General features: G+C 40.5%; 1 protein-coding gene across 2 annotated transcripts in view; it reads right to left on the bottom strand.

Annotated features, from left to right (window-relative positions):
- The window catches only part of CAMKMT (calmodulin-lysine N-methyltransferase), a 385956-nt gene that overhangs the window by 351348 nt on the left and 21814 nt on the right, over window positions 1-12794 (bottom strand). The gene's annotated exons all lie outside the window — the stretch shown is intronic.

Below are 12794 nucleotides of genomic sequence, written 5' to 3'. Positions count from 1 at the left end.
AGTATTATGAGAAAAACAAACCCAATTCTTAAACAAGGTTTTTAATTATGTTTAATATTTATATATACTCTTAACTTAATGCATTTACTCATTTGTGTTATTAGAACAAAGCAAATGGGGCCCAACTGACTAATGAGTTGTTTTGTTTTTACACTGGTTTAACTTGATTAAAATAAATGAAGTTACACCAGCATAAAACAAGAGTAACATTAAATTTTACCGATCAAGATAAGAATGTCAGATACTTAAATTATAGAATACAGTTTAATAAATCATTAAGAGACATAAAAAGAACCTGCATATAAATTCAGTAATAAATGGTGCCTACAATGTTTATTGTATTAATTTAAATGCTACAGCTTTCAATCTAGATTCACAAAAAAATTGCCAGAATTTGTTTAGAATAACTTGATTGCCTCCAAGATTAATTTAAATTACTGTACCCATCTACCAGTACAGAGTATCTGCAGAGATACAACCAGGGATCTTCAGCTCCAAAAATACAGACCCTTGTTGCTTGCATTGAAAAAGTACCTCCGTTAGCTGGCAGCAGCAGTAGGCTCTTAGGGCTTGTCTATACTTACCGCGCTGGTTCGGCGGCAGGCAATCGAACTTCTGGGTTCGATTTATCGCGTCTTGTCTGGACGCGATAAATCGAACTCAGAAGTGCTCCCCGTCGACTCCGGTAATCCTGCTCGCCGCGAGGAGTACGCGGAGTCGACGGGGGAGCCTGCCTGCCGGGTCTGGACGGCGGTAAGTTCGAACTAAGGTACGTCGACTTCAGCTACGTTATTCACGTAGCTGAAGTTGCGTACCTTAGTTCGATTTGGGGGTTTAGTGTAGACCAAGCCTTATTCTCTGCGGACCAGTCACTAGGGCCAGGTGACATGCTGATTAAGTGTTTCAATACAATACACCTTTTTCAAAACATGGGAAAGTAGAAGCACACCCTTTTAACTATTGCAAATTGGTGTCACATGCATAATAAGCACAAACAAGTTTTTAAAGATGTCCATATCTCTTACCATCAAAGGAACAGAAACCGTGAGTCACAATTTCAAACACTATATACTGAGTGTGGAAAACTGAAACTAAAGGTGGTTAGAACAAAATATCTGCATAAAATGATTTTGGAATTAGAGCAGCCCCCAGTCTCTTTCTTGGTTCCCACATGCACTATCTTTTTCACCTGCTGAAGTTGATATCCTGGCTCTGCTCTTCTGATTGAACCCCATCCTTATTTCCCTGGGCAGTTTCAATCCATCCCATTCTCTCTCTCTCTCTCTCTCTCTCTCTCACACACACACACACACACACACACACACACACACACACACACACACTTTTCCTTGTATGCTTTCCCATCTTCATTTCCTAAAAGTACATTTTTTAGGTTTGCGAGTTGGGTGCAGTCAGCAGATTCAGGAAAACTTAATTTTTCAACAAGTGGAACCAAATATTTATGAATGATTCAAAAAAATCTAAACCCTTCAGACAAATTAAATCAGGAGACACTATACATTACCATGATCTCAACAAAATCACAACTACAACTCCATTAAACATCCTCAGGATTATTCATGAAACAGTGAATTCCTGTACACCACAGCATGCAAACAAAATGTATGGAACTAAGAGTCATCTGCGATATACTGGAGTTTTGCATATGACAGCTTGGGTGCAAGAGATCCAAAGGTTATGCCCCTGGCCAAAATCAGCCCTCAGTGTTAAATGGTGAAAGAAAAAAGAACAAAAACAAAAACAAAAAACAAGGAAACTTGGGAAATTTTTGTTTGTTTGACTGGGGCTTTGTTACTTAATTTTTATTCTTATTTCTTTTCTGAGTCAATTCTTGCAGCAGGGGATTGGTTGCACTGATGAATCATAATCTAAGACAAGGTCAGTCTTGACTTCTTGCCTATTCTACTCTTCGGCAAGTACAGAGTCAAGAATGCCAGCCTATTAATTCAGTAGTCATGGCAGCAAACAGGAGTCGTAAACAAAGAATGGAAGACAGCTCAGCTATCATCTTTCTCTGAACATGTGTGTTAATGAATGAGGAACACATCCAATTCCACCTTTCCCATTACAATATAGTTAACTTACTCTTCCATAAACAAGAGATGCTTGCACTCTTAAAATGGGGTAACTTCTGAAAGAAAAATGAACCTTGGATGCAACTACAAGTATCTACATACTTCATCCTGTAGAGGACACACAGCAGTAATTGGCAAAGAATGGGTAGGGATATAATTCATGTTCTATACAAACATGCTCCATGGAGATAGAGAAGAGAAGGAAAATGACATTTCTTTCTGTCAAAAAGAGCCTTTCTAGTCTTTCAATAATGCAGTAAATACAGGCTTCTAAACCAATAAAGGAAGCTTGGGAACATCTATCTATAATATTTTGGACTACTTGAAAGAGATGGGAAATCCAATACTTGTTCTTATTCCAAGAGATTTTCCTTTTTGAAGGAACACTGTTGCAAGAATAAATGTTTATTTTTAAAAGCTTAAATCTTTTGCACTTATAGAACTGTAGATTGGTAATAGAATCACACAAAGTACGCATACCCATAAACAAAAATAGATATTAAAATAATTTTAAATGGTTAAATATCAAGGTTCAACAGGTTACATGAACCAAATAGGTACCCTTAAAAAAATGAAAATCCATCCCAAATAAAGCCAGTAAAAAGAAATACAAAAAGTGGCAAGTATCATGCATGACAAAAATTAGGAAAATTAAGAGGGAACTTGAAGAACAAATAGCCATGTACATGAAAATAAATTCTTTAAGCACATCAGAAGCAGAAAGTTTACAAGAGAATCAGTGGATCAACTGGACTACAAGAGAGTTAATGGAGGAACTAATGAGAATAAGGACACTGGAAAGAAGTTATATGATTTCTTTTCATCAGTCTTCACAGAGGATTTTGGAGAGATACTTCCCCCAGATCTAGTCTTTTCACGTAATAAAGATGAAGTACTGTCAGAGAATGAAGTTTCAAAAGAGACAGTGCTGGAACAAAGTTAAAGCCATAAAACACCAGGATCAGATGGTATTTATCCAAGAGGATTTAAGAATGAATAAGCTGAGTTGTTATAAAACCTCAACAAAGTCCCATTTTTCAGGTTCTGGCAGGCACCCCAAGGTGCACCTTGAGAAAAATTCCAGAATACATCAAGCCAGGCAGCAGAAAATTGCACCATGGGATATCTGCCCAGAATGCTGCATGGTTACACTGAAGAAACAAAGTGCTATATGGGACATAATGATTAACAAGAGCAGTACCTCAAGACAGCATAGCAAAGTGGTGAGGACATACTTCAGTTCGATATAGTTAATTCTGTGTAATTAGAGTGAACAAACTGATTTAACATCCACATGTAGACAAGCCCTCAGGGTACAATATTCAGATTTACAACACACATAGTATGTATTGAGTACAGCACTTAGTGTGCACTTAAATCACAGAAAGAAGTGGAGCAAACAATGTTTTTCAATGTATTTCCCTTTGTCTTAACCAGAAAACATTCCTAATGGTCAACTATGGACATAATTTCAGATACTTAAAATTAAACTATTTTAGAAAAGGGAGGAAAAGTATCTGAAAAAATATTAAAGAGTGAAAAGCACCTTCTCTCCACAACACACAGAAAACTCAACTGCCAAAATGCATTTTAAAAAAAAGTTTAACAAGTCAACAAACAAGGGCATGAAGACAAAAGGCATTCAGAAGGACCAGAAAAAGATTAGCAGTACTCTGTAATTGTACAACAAAAAGTTTCCCCATTTTCCACATGCATAAGTCCTCAGTTTAATCAGCGGAGAAGAAAATATAGTTCTTATCTTACAGATATACCAAACGTAAAGCGCCAAGAAGGCTAAGGAAATCTACTGCCAAATAATATTTCCACATAGGAATCAAGAGAAAAAGCAAACGATTGACATGGACTATTATGAAGCTAGAGTTCTGGAAGTAACAGAAAGGAAGAGCAGGAAAGGGTGAAGAATTACTTCTATGTGTAGTTTGCTTAACTAGCAAAGGATTAGCTATAACTTGCTAAATATCAGGATCAACTGACAAAGAGGACTGATAAATCTCAGAAGGATTATCATCTTAAAACTCCATATCAAACAAACATTTGGTTTCTTTGTAAATCAGAAAAAAAATCTTCTCTTCAATTTGAACCACAACTTAGCATGGTAAAGAAATGACACAACAGTTTCTTTGTCCATGTACTCTTTTTTTCAAATATATAAATCTTAGAGCACAATGAAGCAGTCTCAGCTGGCTGAAGGATACCTGAGTTAGGAACCTTTGCCAAATCATTTTTTAAAATCTGCTTTCCTTTGGATGAAATTTACTTCTGCAAGGGTGGCATGTACAAGGATCCCTTCACTACTTAAGCCACATATTGCCCCTCACTGAGCAGTAGTGGGATGGGAGGAAGTCATCCTTTGTAATTTAGTCATATCATATGCCTCAGATTTACACCCTTTCCCTTTGTATCTACATCCCTAAAACTTTCAGTAGGAATTCAAAAGCTCTCAACAGGAACTTCAAAACCCATTCCTAAGGCAATTTTCAACAAGTCCTTTGAAAAGGGACAAATGTCAAGCCCCTCAATTCTGGACAGAAGGTCCAGAATCCTCTGATAATTTTATTTCATACTATTTTCTACAAATTCACATTTAGGGGGGAGGGAGGGATTATCTTTTACAAATGGCAATTAACATTCTTTGCAGAGATTCAACCTTTGCTGTGAATAGTTGAGATTATTCTTTCTAGTTTTGCATTTAATATTTAGAGCAAATTACTGATCAATGGAAATAATTCTGCCAGAAACTTAACTCTTTTTTCTCTACTTGCTTAAAACCAGCCAGAAATTTAACAGTAAACACAGACTGTAAAAGTGAAAAAGTCAATATCATTAAACTTACTAATAAAAAAAATTCTCCTGTTTTAAAGATAGATATCATGGCATATGGGAAAAGTAACATCTTCAGAGCCCATAATGTCTCACCTCCAGAACTATTCAATGTAAAATTAAAACTTAAGAATAAATTTCCTTTTCCATAAGAATAAGTCAATTTGGAAACATGGCATTAAACCGTACACTTATTACTATATGTTTTGTAAAATATCAGCAAAAACTATTGTATTATTTATTTATAAAAAAAAAATCTTCCAGTACAGTTATTGAAGTTGAATACTCAAAAAGAAAAAGAAAAGCTGCTAAAAACTAGCAGCTTGATAAAGACACAACTAAGACTAGAAAAAGTTTTCTACTTTAGTTGAAAGAACTACTTTACTTGACTGCTCACTCCTGTCCCTATAATAGCTGCAAGAGAGGAGACTGGGAGACAGAGGCTTCAAAGTAGTACACAGTCCTAAAGTCCTGTTCAACTCCAAATTTAAAGGCCAGATAGCATCTATGATGAAAAAAAAATTCTTGTTTCATATCTAGCTTGCTAGAAAACTTCATCCCACCCCTTCCTCCCGATGAGTATCAAGCCACGGTTCTGCATGTATTTGTTACCCACACACTAGATCATTGTAACTCACTGTATTTGAAACAATGTGAAATTAACTGGAAAGACTTCAGTTTTTGCAGTGTACACCTGCCAACCTTAGCCATGGACTAGGCTTCCATAAACACACTGCCCTATGCTCCGGTCCCTCCACTGACTCCCAGTCTAATCTGCCGCCAACTCAATGCCTCAATTCAAAGCCATAATGAACCAGTTCCCAGATACACTAGACACAGCATCTTCAGTTATAAAAATGCCAAGACAGTTACATTCTACCAGGACAATCCAGATCACAAAGCCCAGGATTAACTGTGTGAAAGCCCGAGATGTAGCACTCATCTGAAGGGATCCAGCTGTAGAACTAACTTCCAGCACAGATTAGACTAAACCAGAGTCTGACCACATTAAGGTCATGCTGCAAGGGCTTCCCCTTTGACAGAACTTTTCCACCACCACAACCAGAACGATATCAGCAACTCCACTTACCTTACCACCACATCCCACAATCACTCCCACCCCACACACCGCCCAAAAAATCCTACCCTAAGTGTTCTTTCCTGAAGCCAGGAAAGGAAGAAGGGCTGAATATTTCATGAAGGACCTCACTATGACAATCTATTAATTTGGGAGGCACTGAATTACTAAAACGGATGGAGTCCAGTACAAAAACACAAAGACAGACAGGAAGGGTGGGTGCACAGGAATGGGCCCTGAAGTAGTAACAATGCAGACAAGCAAAATTTTATCAAAAAAGAAAAGAAAAAAACCCACACAACACCCCACACACACTGACATCACATACACATCTTTACACTGAGAATAAACATGAGTAATTTCAATGCGGAGGATAATTCTTTTAAAAAGTTACATGCCTGAAAAGTGGCTTACTACTTTAATGCCATTTTTATTACAATACAATAATTTATTTAAAAGTAACACTGAAAGGAAAACTGTCAGACACCACGTTCAATTAAGAATTCAACCAGAGCAGTACAAGTATTTGAGACACAGTGTGTAACAGGAACCCAGCCTTTGAAACGTAGCCATTTAAAGCTTTTAGGAACGATTTTTTGCTATGAAAAGAAAAGCAACTGTGGTGGGAGAGGGGGGAGGGGAAATGCAAAGCAGTGGCACATGGCAGGGGATAATTCTACTACAGCTGATCATGCCTGGACAGAATAGGATGACTTGGGCTATTTTCTTATACTTCACTACACAGATAGACACTATGGGTTATACTTAGCATTTCCAATGTCATGATGTGTATAATTTGCTTTGTGCAGAATCCCATGATATGGTAGCAATTTCATCTTGATAGCCCTGATAAGTCTGTGCTTGGAAGTGCCAAGGCTTTTCCATTGGCTAGCCATCTAGAATTACTCTCTCAAGCTCATTTTAAGGTTGGGTCATTTTATATTTTGTGTTCAACCCCGCAAATGTTTGCTGGATCACGTCCTAATGTCCCCTGGGCAAAAAGAAACAGTGAACCTGGAGAAACAGCTATAGGAAGATAGGAATCTGTAGAGTGACAGAGACACGATGGATGATACAGGAGCGGTGTTAACCAACTCCAGCAATATCCACATGCAGCCCTTCCTCACAATCAGGGATGCTGGGGGCTCATGGTAGTCAAGTGAGAGGGAGACCTCAGAAGGTTGGCTAAGAATATATGGGACTCCCAGCATGGGAAAAGCGCCCCTCTTGGAAGAGAAGGTAAGAAAAGGGAATTGGAAAAAGAGGAACTTTTCTTGGGGGAAAAGATATGAAAATGAGAGCTAGGAGACCCTGAATGAAGGGGGGAGGGAAAGAGAGAGAGGTAAGATGATGCTCTGTGGCAGCTGACAAGTAACTATGATGCAGTTGTGCTGTGCACAGCAGCGATTGTCCTGGGTCTTTAGCAGCCCCTTGTTGGCTGCACTTCTGCAACTTTCAGGCAGCCACCTTCCAGCTCTGTACCCTGCAGCTGCCTCCTGCTAAAAATCCAGAGCACAGTACTGTGCTCTGCACACAAAAGGAATATGGTTTACGTACCATGTCAAAGTTGGACTCTGAGGTGGAGAAGGGCCAGAATGGGGGGGAAGGAGGAAATTTCAGTGAGGAATTTTCAAATAAGCCAGGAGTCTGGGGACTGCTGGAGGATTCTACTTCCCTCTGCTTCTCTCTCCTTCCCTTCTAAAGGATCTAAGCTACAATTTACCAGAATAAGTATGACACCCTGCAGTAGAAGGGGGCCTAGTAGCCTTCACACCTCCAGCTGTCTCTGGAAAAACATTTCATATGTTGGCAACGTCCTCCCCAAGCCCGCAAGAGATCAATTACCAGTGACAAGTCTCAGGAGAAGAGCAAATATGTATCACATTGAAAAATTATCAGTGATCTGCTCTCCCAAACTGAGCACCCAATCTCAGCTTTGTATTGGGAGAATAACAATTTGTAAAGTTATGAATCAAGCTCCTGTCAGACGTCTGGAAGATCACTTCAATCTAAACATGACAAAAAGATTCTGCTGAAGCCACCACTCTAAATAGAATAGTCTCCAAGATCTTTAGTACAACAACTCCAGCTAGGTCATAGCATATCTGAATACACAATTTGATCCATTTTGACAGCCCTTGAACTGATATAGCTTGGCCTTTAGACTTTTTGCCAAAAGCCGCAAACAACCTGGTGAACTTTCTTAAGTATTTAGTCCTGTCAAGATAATAGTTGACAACCCTTTAAACATACAGGATGTGCAATGGGCTTTCCCGGGAAGATCCTAAGGCTTGGGGGAAAATATGTAGATGAAAATTTAGTCAAAATTTTAGATAGGGTCACAGCAGTACATTATTCTTATGAAAAGCAGCATACAGTGGTTCCGCCATCAAAGCCTGCAGTCCTGCAACTCTCCTGGCTGATGTTACTGCCATGAGAAATAAAAACCTTCAATAAAAAGTGCAATAAAGACATCACAAGCCAGCACTGTATTACAACATATGGGAGAGAACTGGCTACTATAACCACTCAAACCAGTGGAAAGACAGAAATTAGGAAAGACTATATACTAATAAATAATAATAATAATAATAATACCCACTAGCTCTTATATAGCACTTTTCATCAGTAGATAGCAAAGAATCTAAAAATGTGTGTTTTCCAATAGCTTTCCTCCTCCTGCTTTTTCTTCCTGTCTCTTAGCTGTTTCACAGATGTGGAAACTGAGGCAGAGAGCGGGGAAGTGACTTGGCCAAGGTCAGCCAGCAGGCCGGTGGCAGTGCCAGGAGTAGAACCCAAGTTTCCTGAATCTCAGTCCAGTGATCTATCCACTGCCTGATTCAAGTTCAAGTTCTATAATGCCTGATTCAAAGGATGAGTGCACACACTCCGCCCCCAATGATCAACGGCTCTAAAACAGGCTGTGGTCAGGCAGCAGTGCACACAAGTCTCACAGCAGAGCCCTAATGGTTTGTTTATCCTTTTAATAAAAATCCTCTCTCGTACGGAAGGCAGGCACACCAATTACCAAAGAAATTTCTACTAAACTGCTCTTTGCTGGAGGTATTTACATTTTATTCCTGGAAAAATATTCTGGGAGTTTAGAGACTCTCTCTCCCTCTCTCCCCCGCACTCCTCCCTCTCTCTCTCTCACACACACACACACACACACACACTCACTCTCTCTCTTTGAAATAACAAGTATGAGCTATTCTCCAGGTGAAGGAGGAGCAAATACAGGATCCTTGGGGTAAGTGACTGTCTGTAGTGTGTGTTTGTTTGTGTTTGGGGGTTACTTGCTGTGTGCTGAGCTTGTGTTTGTCAGTCTGTTTGGTTATTTGAAGGACCGTATGCTGTGGCTGGCAGTTGGAAGCTGTGAGCTTCAAAGGAAGGTCTGAAGGCTAGAAGCCTCTGGTAATTGGCTGAGCCTTAATCAGTGGGCGGGGCATTCACCCAGGCCAGGGCTTTATAAAGCAGCGCACAAGCGACCAGGGAGCTTTTGCGACAGGGGGCTGCTAACAGGGAGTTTCACAAGGGAGTTTAGAAGGGGAGCAGGAGCAGGAAGAGAGCGCGGGTTCCTTGCCGGTTCTATCTTATACCCTTTATTCCCCTTAAAACCTATAGCCCAAACTACATTCAAAACTTCTTGCTTTAAACAACCCCTTCATTAACTAGGAGACAATGCAAGCAGAAGCCCAGCTGCAGAGTGGAGGCTATCCAATTTATTGCACTGAGTGTAGCATGTATGATTACCTGCCCCATGGGCGGGTGGCGTATGTGTGCATTCGGTGCAAGGAGCTCCTGGCCCTCAGAGACCACGTACGTACGGACTCTGGAGGTAAGGGTGGCGGAACTGGAGGAGCTAAGGGAGGCAGAGAGGTATGTTGATGAGGCTTTCCGAGACACTGTAGAATTGTCCCACCTCCAGTCAGACAGCCCCTGCGCTGTTGAGGAGGATGAAAGGCCAGGGAAGCAGAGCAGTCATCAGGAGCAGAGGGAAACCTTCCCATAGTTGGGACCCTCCTTCCAGACGGTGCTGGGGTTGCCTCTCGCACTGAGGTTACCTCTCCGAGGGAGGGAGCTCCAGTTGCTAGGAAAAGGCAGGTATTAGTATTGGGAGATTCGATCATTAGAAACGTAGATAGCTGGGTTTGTGATGACCGGGAGAACCTTATGGTGACCTGCCTGCCTGGTGCGAAGGTTGCGGATCTCTCGAGGCATCTAGACAGACTTACGTGTAGTGCTGGGGAGGAGCCGGTGGTCGTGGTACATGTAGGTACCAATGACATAGGGAAGGGTAGGAGAGATGTCCTGGAGGCCAAATTTAGGCTGCTAGAGAAGAGACTGAAATCCAGGACCTCTATGGTGGCATTCTCAGAAATGCTCCCAGTTCCACGCGCAGGGCCAGGTAGGTAGGCAGAGCTTCAGTGTCTCAATGTGTGGATGAGACGATGGTGTAGAGAGGAGGGGTTTACATTCATTAGGAACTGGAGAAACTTCTGGAATGGGAGGAGTCTATACAGGAAGGATGGGCTCCACCTAAACCGAAGTGGAACCAGACTGCTGACACTAAACATTAAAAAGGTTGTAGAGCAGTTTTTAAACTAGGAGATGGGGGAAAGCCGACTGCTGCAGAGGAGCATGTGGATCGGACAGAGACTTCTCTTAGGGGAGAGTCTAATGATAGAGAATCTCCAGGTTATAGTCAGGAGCAGAGGATGGAAGAGGATAAAATAGGGGCCAGATCAGATGATAAACATTCACATAAAAAAGAATCTGATACTGTTTATTTGTCTGCCCTTTTCTGATGTGACAAGTTTTTAAAGTGCTTGTACACAAATGCTAGAAGTCTAAATAATAAGATGGGTGAACTAGAGTGCCTTGTGATAAAAGAGGATATTGATATAATAGGCATCACAGAAACCTGGTTGACTGAGAGCAATCAATGGGACACAATCATTCCAGGGTACAAAATATATTGGAAGGACAGAACAGGTCGTGCGGGAGGGGAGTGGCACTATATGTGAAAGAAAATGTACAATCAAATGAAGTAAAAATCTTAAGCAAATCCGCATGTTCCATAGAATCTCTATGGATAGAAATTTCATGCTCTAATAAGAATATAACATTAGGGATCTATTATCGACCACCTGACCAGGACGGTGATAGTGACGATGAAATGCTAAGGGAAATTAGAGAGGCTATCAAAATTAAGAACTCAATAATAGTGGGGGATTTCAGTTATCCCCATATTGACTGGGAACATTTCACTTCAGGACGAAATGCAGAGATAAAATTTCTTGATACTTTAAATGACTGCTTCATGGAGCAGCTGGTACGGGAACCCACAAGGGGAGAGGCAACACTAGATTTAGTCCTCAGTGGAGCGCAGGAGCTGGTCCAAGAGGTAACTATAGCAGGACCGCTTGGAAATAGTGACCATAATACAATAGCATTCAACATCCCTGTGGTGGGAAGAACATCTCAACAGCCCAACACTGTGGCATTTAATTTCAAAAGGGAGAACTATGCAAAAATGAGGGGGTTAGTTAAACAGAAGTTAAAAGGTACAGTGACTAAAGTGAAATCCCTGCAAGCTGCATGGGCGCTTTTTAAAGACACCATAATAGAGGCCCAACTTCAATGTATACCCCAAATTAAGAAACACAGTAAAAGAACTAAAAAAGAGCCACCGTGGCTTAACAACCATGTAAAAGAAGCAGTGAGAGATAAAAAGACTTCCTTTAAAAAGTGGAAGTCAAATCCTAGTGAGGCAAATAGAAAGGAGCATAAACGCTGCCAAATTAAGTGCAAGAATGTAATAAGAAAAGCCAAAGAGGAGTTTGAAGAACGGCTAGCCAAAAACTCCAAAGGTAATAACAAAATGTTTTTTAAGTACATCAGAAGCAGGAAGCCTGCTAAACAACCAGTGGGGCCCCTTGATGATCGAGATACAAAAGGAGCGCTTAAAGACGATAAAGTCATTGCGGAGAAACTAAATGGATTCTTTGCTTCAGTCTTCACGGCTGAGGATGTCAGGGAGATTCCCAAACCTGAGCTGGCTTTTGTAGGTGACAAATCTGAGGAACTGTCACAGATTGAAGTGTCACGAGAGGAGGTTTTGGAATTAATTGATAAACTTAACATTAACAAGTCACCGAGACCAGATGGCATTCACCCAAGAGTTCTGAAAGAACTCAAATGTGAAGTTGCGGAACTGTTAACTAAGGTTTGTAACCTGTCCTTTAAATTGGCTTCTGTACCCAATGACTGGAAGTTAGCTAATGTAAAGCCAATATTTAAAAAGAGCTCTAGAGGTGATCCCGGCAATTACAGACCAGTAAGTCTAACGTCTGTACCGGGCAAATTAGTCGAAACAATAGTTAAGAATAAAATTGTCTGACACATAGAAAAACAAACTGTTGAGCAATAGTCAACATGGTTTCTGTAAAGGGAAATCATATCTTACTAATCTATTAGAATTCTTTGAAGGGGTCAACAAACATGGACAAGGGGGATCCAGTGGACATAGTGTACTTAGATTTCCAGAAAGCCTTTGACAAGGTCCCTTACCAAAGGCTCTTATGTAAATTAAGCTGCCATGGGATAAAAGGGAAGGTCCTTTCATGGATTGAGAACTGGTTAAAAGACAGGGAACAAAGGGTAGGAATTAATGGTAAATTCTCAGAAATGGAGAGGGGTAACTAGTGGTGTTCCCCAAGGGTCAGTCCTCGGACCGATCTTATTCAACTTATTCATAAATGATCTGGAGAAAGGGG

This window comes from Chrysemys picta, chromosome 3 (assembly GCF_011386835.1).
Source record: "Chrysemys picta bellii isolate R12L10 chromosome 3, ASM1138683v2, whole genome shotgun sequence".
In the NCBI taxonomy this organism is placed as follows: domain Eukaryota; kingdom Metazoa; phylum Chordata; order Testudines; family Emydidae; genus Chrysemys; species Chrysemys picta.
This window is presented reverse-complemented; position numbering and strand designations above follow the sequence as displayed.